Below are 7,647 nucleotides of genomic sequence, written 5' to 3' on the forward strand. Positions count from 1 at the left end.
GTATGGATGTGAGTTAGGGACCTTATATTGTACGCCCCTTAAGGGTTAGGGACTGATGTGAATGTACAATATATATGTAAAGCGCTGTGTAAATTGACGGCGCTATATAAGTACCTGAAATAAATAAAATAAACTATAAAAAATACACTCCCAGATAGTAGTCCCCGGCTGAGACATTAAAAAGAGTTTTCTTTGCTTGTAACACTTCAAAAATAAAATAAATATAAAAACTACAAACACTTCCCTGAAATATACGGGAGGAAAAGGAAAACATGTAACATTTCCATCAATGGAGACATATGGGCACATTCCAATGTAACCAACATAGGTAAAGGCACATCGATAACAACCTGACGGTGCATGAAGGCCCACCACAGAATGTCAACACTAAGCTCAACAACAAAGAAAAAAAAAGGAAAAGAAGAAAAAAAGACATTGAATATTTTGAATCCTGCTAGTATTGGTAAACAGATAGGAAAGTTGATCATATTGGCTTGGTTTAAACAATTTTGTTTTACGTTTCTTCAGTTACTTCCTGGTTTCTTGCCTAGGCAAATGATGTCATACATCCCAGGAGTCTTCTGGATGGGAGGAGGGGTTTTCTAACCTCACGCCCTCCTGCTTGCATGCCTGAACTATAGGCAGGTGGCTTCCAGGAAGTCAATGCAACATGAATCATCTACCCTTACTCAAGATGGCCACGGCCAGAAATGCTAGGGGGGGTTTCAAAGTGATTTCTCAGCAAAATAAAGCATTGAGACATGGATGGGTGGAGGAGTTGAATATTAAAAATGAATGAAATAGCATTTTTGCTTTGTGGTGCTCAGATGCAGTGTAGGCCCGCTTTAATGACATGTTGAATGGCCTCTGTGGAGCAGACTAAAGAGCACATAGAAAAGCTGAATGCAATTACAAATAGAACAGTTTACCAGCCACGTGAGGTCATTCCGACCCTGCTCATAGCTCAGGGTGTGCGTGGAACTGTTTGCCAAGGAAATCATTACAAAGAACACAAATTACTAGGTATGGGCGTCCAAAATTCCACTTCCTGTTCAAACAATATTGGCGCCGGATGAAATTGAAACTGAACCAAACACAATTATTGACAATGTAAAAAGCACTATTTACACTGACAATTATTTTTTACAAGCCTAAAGTAAATGGAAAGCCCAATCATTTCCTTCATTTAGAGTAAGGGATGGTTAAAACCACTTTATGGGTTTTTCTTGTTGTCATCTGTGTCACATTTGAGAAATTTCCCTTCACTTCCTGTCCTGTAGACACAGCAAGAAGAGGAAATTCCCTCCTAGACAGCTGTCATGGGAATGGGAAGATTTAGGCTACATTTATGGGGCGGTTGGGGGCAGCCACCGGTGAGGATCAGGAGATTCTTGCCAGCAGGACTGAGCACTACCTGCACACAGTGTGTGTGACCAGCAGCAGCTGTCAGATTTGTATGCCGCTGTTTGCATGCAAACAGAGCCTCCGACCAACCCGCTTTGGCCTCCGACCAACCCGCTGTGGCCACCGACCAACCCGCTGTGGCCTCTGACCAATCCCCTGTGGTCTCCAACTAACCCGTCGTGTCCTCTGACCAACCCGCCGTGGCCTCTGACCAACCTCTGACCAACTCCTTGTGGCCTCCGACTAACCCGCAATGGCCTCTGGTCAACCTCTGACCAACCCACTGTGGCCTCCAACCAACCTGCTGTGGCCTCCGACCAACCCGCTGTGGCCTCTTACCAACACGCTGTGGCCTCTGACCAACCCGCTGTGGCCTCCGACTAACCCGTTGTGGCCTCTGACCAATCCGCCGTAGCCTCTGACCAACCTCTGACCAACCCGCTGTGGCCTCCGACTAACCCGTTGTGGCCTCTTACCAACACGCTGTGGCCTCTGACCAACCCGCTGTGGCCTCCGACTAACCCGTTGTGGCCTCTGACCAATCCGCCGTAGCCTCTGACCAACCTGTGACCAACCCACTGTGGCCTCCGACTAACCCGTTGTGGCCTCTGACCAACCCGCCGTAGCCTCTCACAAACCTATGACCAACCCCTTGTGGTCTCCGACCAACCCGCCGTGGCCTCTGACCAACCTCTGACCAACCCACTGTGGCCTCCAACCAACCTGCCGTGGCCTCTGACCAACCCCCTGTGGCCTCCGACCAACCCGCCATGGCCTCTGACCAACCCGCTGTGGCCTCCAACCAACCCGCTGTGGCCTCCGACCAACCCCCTGTGGCCTCTTAACAACCCGCTGTGGCCTCCAACCAACCCGCTCTGGCCTCCAACCAACCCGATGCGGCCTCTGACCAACCCCCTGTGGCCCCCGACCAACCCGCTTTGGCCTCTGACCAACCCACTGTGGCCTCTGACCAACCCGCTGTGGCCTCCAACCAACCCGCTGCATGTCCAGGGATGTAATTTCTGGCCGTACAGATACTGGCCACAGCTAATCAGACAGTCTGTATGCGGATAAAGCCAGGACTGCTGGACTGCTGTTAGAAATCACGGGGCCCCATATGGCACCCCCCGCTTCTAAAATGCCACAGGAGCAATGCTATGCTTGCGACCATGGCAGAAAAAATACCCCACAAGACCCATTCAAGCAACTAGCCCTGCTCTGTAAGGGCCCATAACTGCATGCAAAGCAACATGCCTCCTCACCGCCTGTCACATACTCTCTGAAGAGCAATCCAAATGCTGACTGCTCTTCAGAAAGCAAACCACGTTTGAATGAGTCCTTCATTTTTTTAAATTATTTTTTGCAAGGAAAATTAAAAAAAAAAAAAAAAAACAGCATTTTTGCTTGCACATGATTGGATGATGGAAGTCAGCAAAGCTTCATCTCATTTACTAAGCTCTGGAGCAACTGCACTTGTAAAGTGCACAGCCTGTTTGCCTTTAGTAAATCAACCCCATTGTGTAAGCATGGTCTACTTTCACTTTTTGAAGCCTGTCTGGAGCAATGATGTGCAGCTCTCACTGGAGTACATGCATGTAGACAGGAAGTTGTAAAATAGTCTGCAAGATATTCTCAGCCTTGAGATACAGACAATAGTAAAAGCAGTATTTCATGAAAACAACGATTGTTTATGGCTCACTATGCTTTGTCAAACTCAGTTTCATCTGATTATGCTTTAGATCTACTATGCATTAAAAAAAAGATGTCATCAGAGAAACACAGAGGCTTCCATTGCTGAACCCTCCTTCTGAAAAAGCTGGTTGCCTGACTGTAATGCTGGGTCTCTTCCAGGGGCGGACTGACAACTCATGGGGCCCCCGGGCAATAGGGGATCATGGGGCCCCTGTGTCCTTGCCCAAGCTCAAAAAAGCCTATGAAAAAGGTACCAGGGGCAACTCATGGGGCCCTCTACTGACCCCGGGCCCTCGGGCAGTGCCTGAGTTTCCAAATGGTCAGTCCGCCCCTGGTCTCTTCTAATAATGCAGATAATGGCTTTTCTCTGCCTTTCATGATCTTCATACTTCTGAACCACTGACCAAAATTATTGAATGTAGAGTATCAGCCAGGCATCCAGCATTTTCAGGAGGTCAGCAATGGCAATCCTTCTCTCATGGCAGGATCGCTTTATTAAATAATTATAATAATACACACCAGACAGAGCATGTGCAGACTGGCCACTGCTGCTCTGTACTATAGCAGATGGATTGGGGACAATAGAAGAAGGGGAAGATGTAAACAATTTTTTTAATGCAAAAGTTAAAAAAAATCTTGTTTTTGATCTTTTGCTTTTAAAAGTAAAAGAGAGATTTGGGGTCTTTTTGACCGCAGATCTCTCCGTAAAGAGGACCTATCATGCATATTTCTATTACAAGGGATGTTTATAATAGAAATTATTATTATATTATTATTATTATACAGGATTTATATAGCGCCAATAGTTTGCTCAGCACTTTACAATGTAACGGGAGACAATACAGCAACAATACAGTTCAATACAAGAGGGATAGGAGGGCCTGATCCTGGGAGCTTACAATCTAAGAGGGAGGGGCTGGTGGTACAAAAGATAATAACTGTGAGAGATGGACTGGTAGGAGGAATAGAAAATTCCATTATTAGCTGAGGGCAGGATAGGCTTCCCTGAAGAGATAGGTTTTCAGAGATCGCCTAAAAGTGGGCAGAGTAGGAGATAGTTGGATACATTGGAGTAGAGAGTTCCAGAGGATGGGGAAGGCTCTGGAAAAGTCCTGTAGACGAGCATGGGAGGAGGAGTCAAGGGAGCTAGAGAACAGAAGGTTGTGGGAAGAGTGGAGAGATATTTGGAGACAAGATTGGTGATGTAATTTGGGGCAGAGTTATAAAGGGCTTTATATGTTATTGTTAATGTTTTGAATTTTATTCGTTGAGCAATGAGAAGCCAGTGGAGGGATTGGCAGAGAGGGCTGGAAGACACTGAATGGGAAGCCAGTGGAGGGATTGGCAGAGAGGGGTGGAGGACACTGAATGGGAAGCCAGTGGAGGGATTGGCAGAGAGGGGTGGAGGACACTGAATGGGAAGCCAGTGGAGGGATTGGCAGAGAGGGGTGGAGGACACTGAATGGGAAGCCAGTGGAGGGATTGGCAGAGAGGGGTGGAGGACACTGAATGGGAAGCCAGTGGAGGGATTGGCAGAGAGGGGTGGAGGACACTGAATGGGAAGCCAGTGGAGGGATTGGCAGAGAGGGGTGGAGGACACTGAATGGGAAGCCAGTGGAGGGATTGGCAGAGAGGGGTGGAGGACACTGAATGGGAAGCCAGTAGAGGAACTAAAAGTGATAAAAAAAAATTTAAATAAAGGGACAGTGTAAAAATAAACAAATAAATAAGTTAAAAAAGTGTTGCCTATGGAGTTTTTTAAGTACCGTAGTTTGTTGCCACACCACAAGCGTGCACAATTTTAAAGCCTGACATGTTAGATATCTATTTATTCGCCGTAACATCCTCTTTCATATTTTACAAAAAACTAGGGTATATATTGTGTTTTTATTTATTTTTTTATTCACTTAAGTACATTTTTTCCCCAAAAAAGTGTTTGAAAAAATGTTGCGCAAATACCATGTGACTTAAGAAATTGCAATGCCATTTAGTTCTTTAGGGCACGGGTGTCAAACTGGCGGCTATCCAGCTGTTGCCAAACTACAACATTGGATTATATGTATCATTTTGATTGTTTAGTGCTGGTCTTGTATGAAGTGGTTTCTTCAGTAGTTTCAATATATGTTAGGGGTTAATAGAGCACAGCACTTTTATACAGTATATATTTCCTTGCAGTGTTGTATTAAATTCTAGAGGCTGTTTGCACTATAGCACAGGGTGGGAAAAGATAAATATATATATTTTTTTATATAAAGACCTGTGTGTTCTCCCTCTAGTGACCAGACATTGCAGTCTGCACCCTTGCTGAATGGCTATTGCTAAAACATCAATTACAGGATGTCACCTAGTCCTAGATAGTATGCATGACTTGCTATCAAAGATCTTTCATAGTGGCTTCGTGGTTTGTGGTCCAGCATTGCAACACCAGGGTCCTTGGTTTGAATCCCAAACAGGATACTATCTGCATGAAGTTTGCATGTTCTCTCTATGCTTTATGGGTTTCCTCCTATACTTCAAAGACATACCGGTAGGGTAATTGTCTAAATATATGCATGCATGTGAGATAAGGACCTTTGATGGTAATCTCCTTGAGGGCTGGGACTGATGTGAAGGTACAGTATGTAAATTGTTGGTGCTATATAAATGTCTGTAATAAATAAAATCATAATAAATCTATAGACTCTACAGAGAAAAGAAGAGGAGGTATGCAGAACAGCAAACCACAATTACTACTATGGTGCTTTGAAGCGAGATGACATGTGTTTGTAATGAGCTGTTTAGTTACGTTCATGTAAATATAAGATTTAAAACTATAAAAAAAAAACAAAAATCAAAAAAAAAATTTTGGTAAGCATTTTAAAGTGACTACATTACTACTGGCTGTGCTAGCTGAGCTGCAGGGACACACTGTGGTGTGCAGGGGACACACGCGTTCAAATACCAGGAACTGTCAGATGCTGAAGATTCCAGTGGTGGGTTTGGTTCTGCAAGGCTGTGAAGATTACAGTCACAGTCGGCGAGACCAATATTAAGCTATTATTTGCTGCAATTCTTTTTTTATTTAAAAAAAAAAAAAATAGGATGCAGAAACAAAAAATGTCATGTCAGAGATCATAAATTAGCTGCAAAGAACATATCTTTCATTTTGTCTGCTAACACACACATAAAGCCTATGAGTGCACTTTATTTTGGACAGATCATGCTAGCATTGGCTGAACACAAAGGGGAAAGCCATGCAACCCATGGAGCACAGACCACCCAGTTACTTGTGGAGGAGTGCACACAGATAACTGCTAATCAAGCTTGTGGCTGGGCTTTCCTCTAACCACTGACCTTTCCGCTTGACATGAGTAGCTTGGCATTCTTTTGACAGGAGGCCTCAGCACTGCACTGGGGAAAGTAAGAATAGCTGAAAGAAGAGGTAGAGCATCAGACAGCTGGAAAAATGGCTTCTTAAAGGAGCAACTCTGATGAGATGTGTGCTTTTATATACATGTGTGCTTTTTTTATACATAATATACTGTTCTGCCTGTCCCAGGGGCAGACTGACCATTTGGAAACTCGGGCACTGCCCGAGGGCCTGGGGTCAGTAGGGGGCCCCATGAGATGCCCCTGGTACCTTTTTCATAGGCTTTTTTGAGTTTGGGCAAGGACACAGGGGCCCCATGATCTCCTATTGCCCAGGGGCCCCATGAGTTGTCAGTCCGCCTCTGGCCTGTCCAGTGCTATACTGCCCCCCAAACCTGAACGGACAATGACTATATACACCATATTGCCAAAAGTATTGGGACGCTTGCCTTTACACGCACATTATTTATTTATTATTTATTACAGGTACTTATATAGCACCGTCAATTTACGCATATATATTGTACATTCACATCAGTCCCTAACCCTCAAGGGGCGTACAATCTATGGTATGAACTTTAATGGCATACCAATCTTAGTCCGTAGGGTTCAACTCTTCTGGGAAGGCTGTCCACAAGGTTTAGGAGTGTGTCTATGGGAAGGTTTGACCATTCTTCTAGAAGCACATTTGTGAGGTCAGGCACTGATGTCGGACAAGAAGGCCTGGATCACAGTCTCCGCTCTAATTCATCCCAAAGGTGTTCTATCAGGTTGAGGTCAGGACTCTGTGCAGGCCAGTCAAGTTCCTCCACGTCTTTATGGACCTTGCTTTGTGCACTGGTGGAACAGGAAGGAGCCATCTCCAAACTGTTCCCACAAAGTTGGGAGCATGAAATTGTCCAAAATGTCTTGGTATGCTGACGCCTTAAGAGTTCCCTTCACTGGAACTAGGGGGCCAAGCTCAACCCCTGAAAAACAACCCCACACCATAATCCACCCTCCGCCAAACTTTACACTGGGCACAATGCAGTCAGGCAAGTACCAGTCTCCTGGCAACCGCCAAAACCAAGACATGTCCATTGAATTGTCAGACAGAGAAGTGTGATTCATCACTCCAGAGAACACGTCTCCACTGCTCTGCAGTGGCGGAGTGCTTTACACCACACACTTTGTATTGCACTTGGTGATGTAAGGCTTGGATGC

The sequence above is a fragment of the Staurois parvus genome, unplaced genomic scaffold (genome assembly GCF_062004578.1).
Source record: "Staurois parvus isolate SC_StPar_1 unplaced genomic scaffold, SC_StPar_1.0 ptg000498l, whole genome shotgun sequence".
Lineage (NCBI taxonomy): Eukaryota > Metazoa > Chordata > Amphibia > Anura > Ranidae > Staurois > Staurois parvus.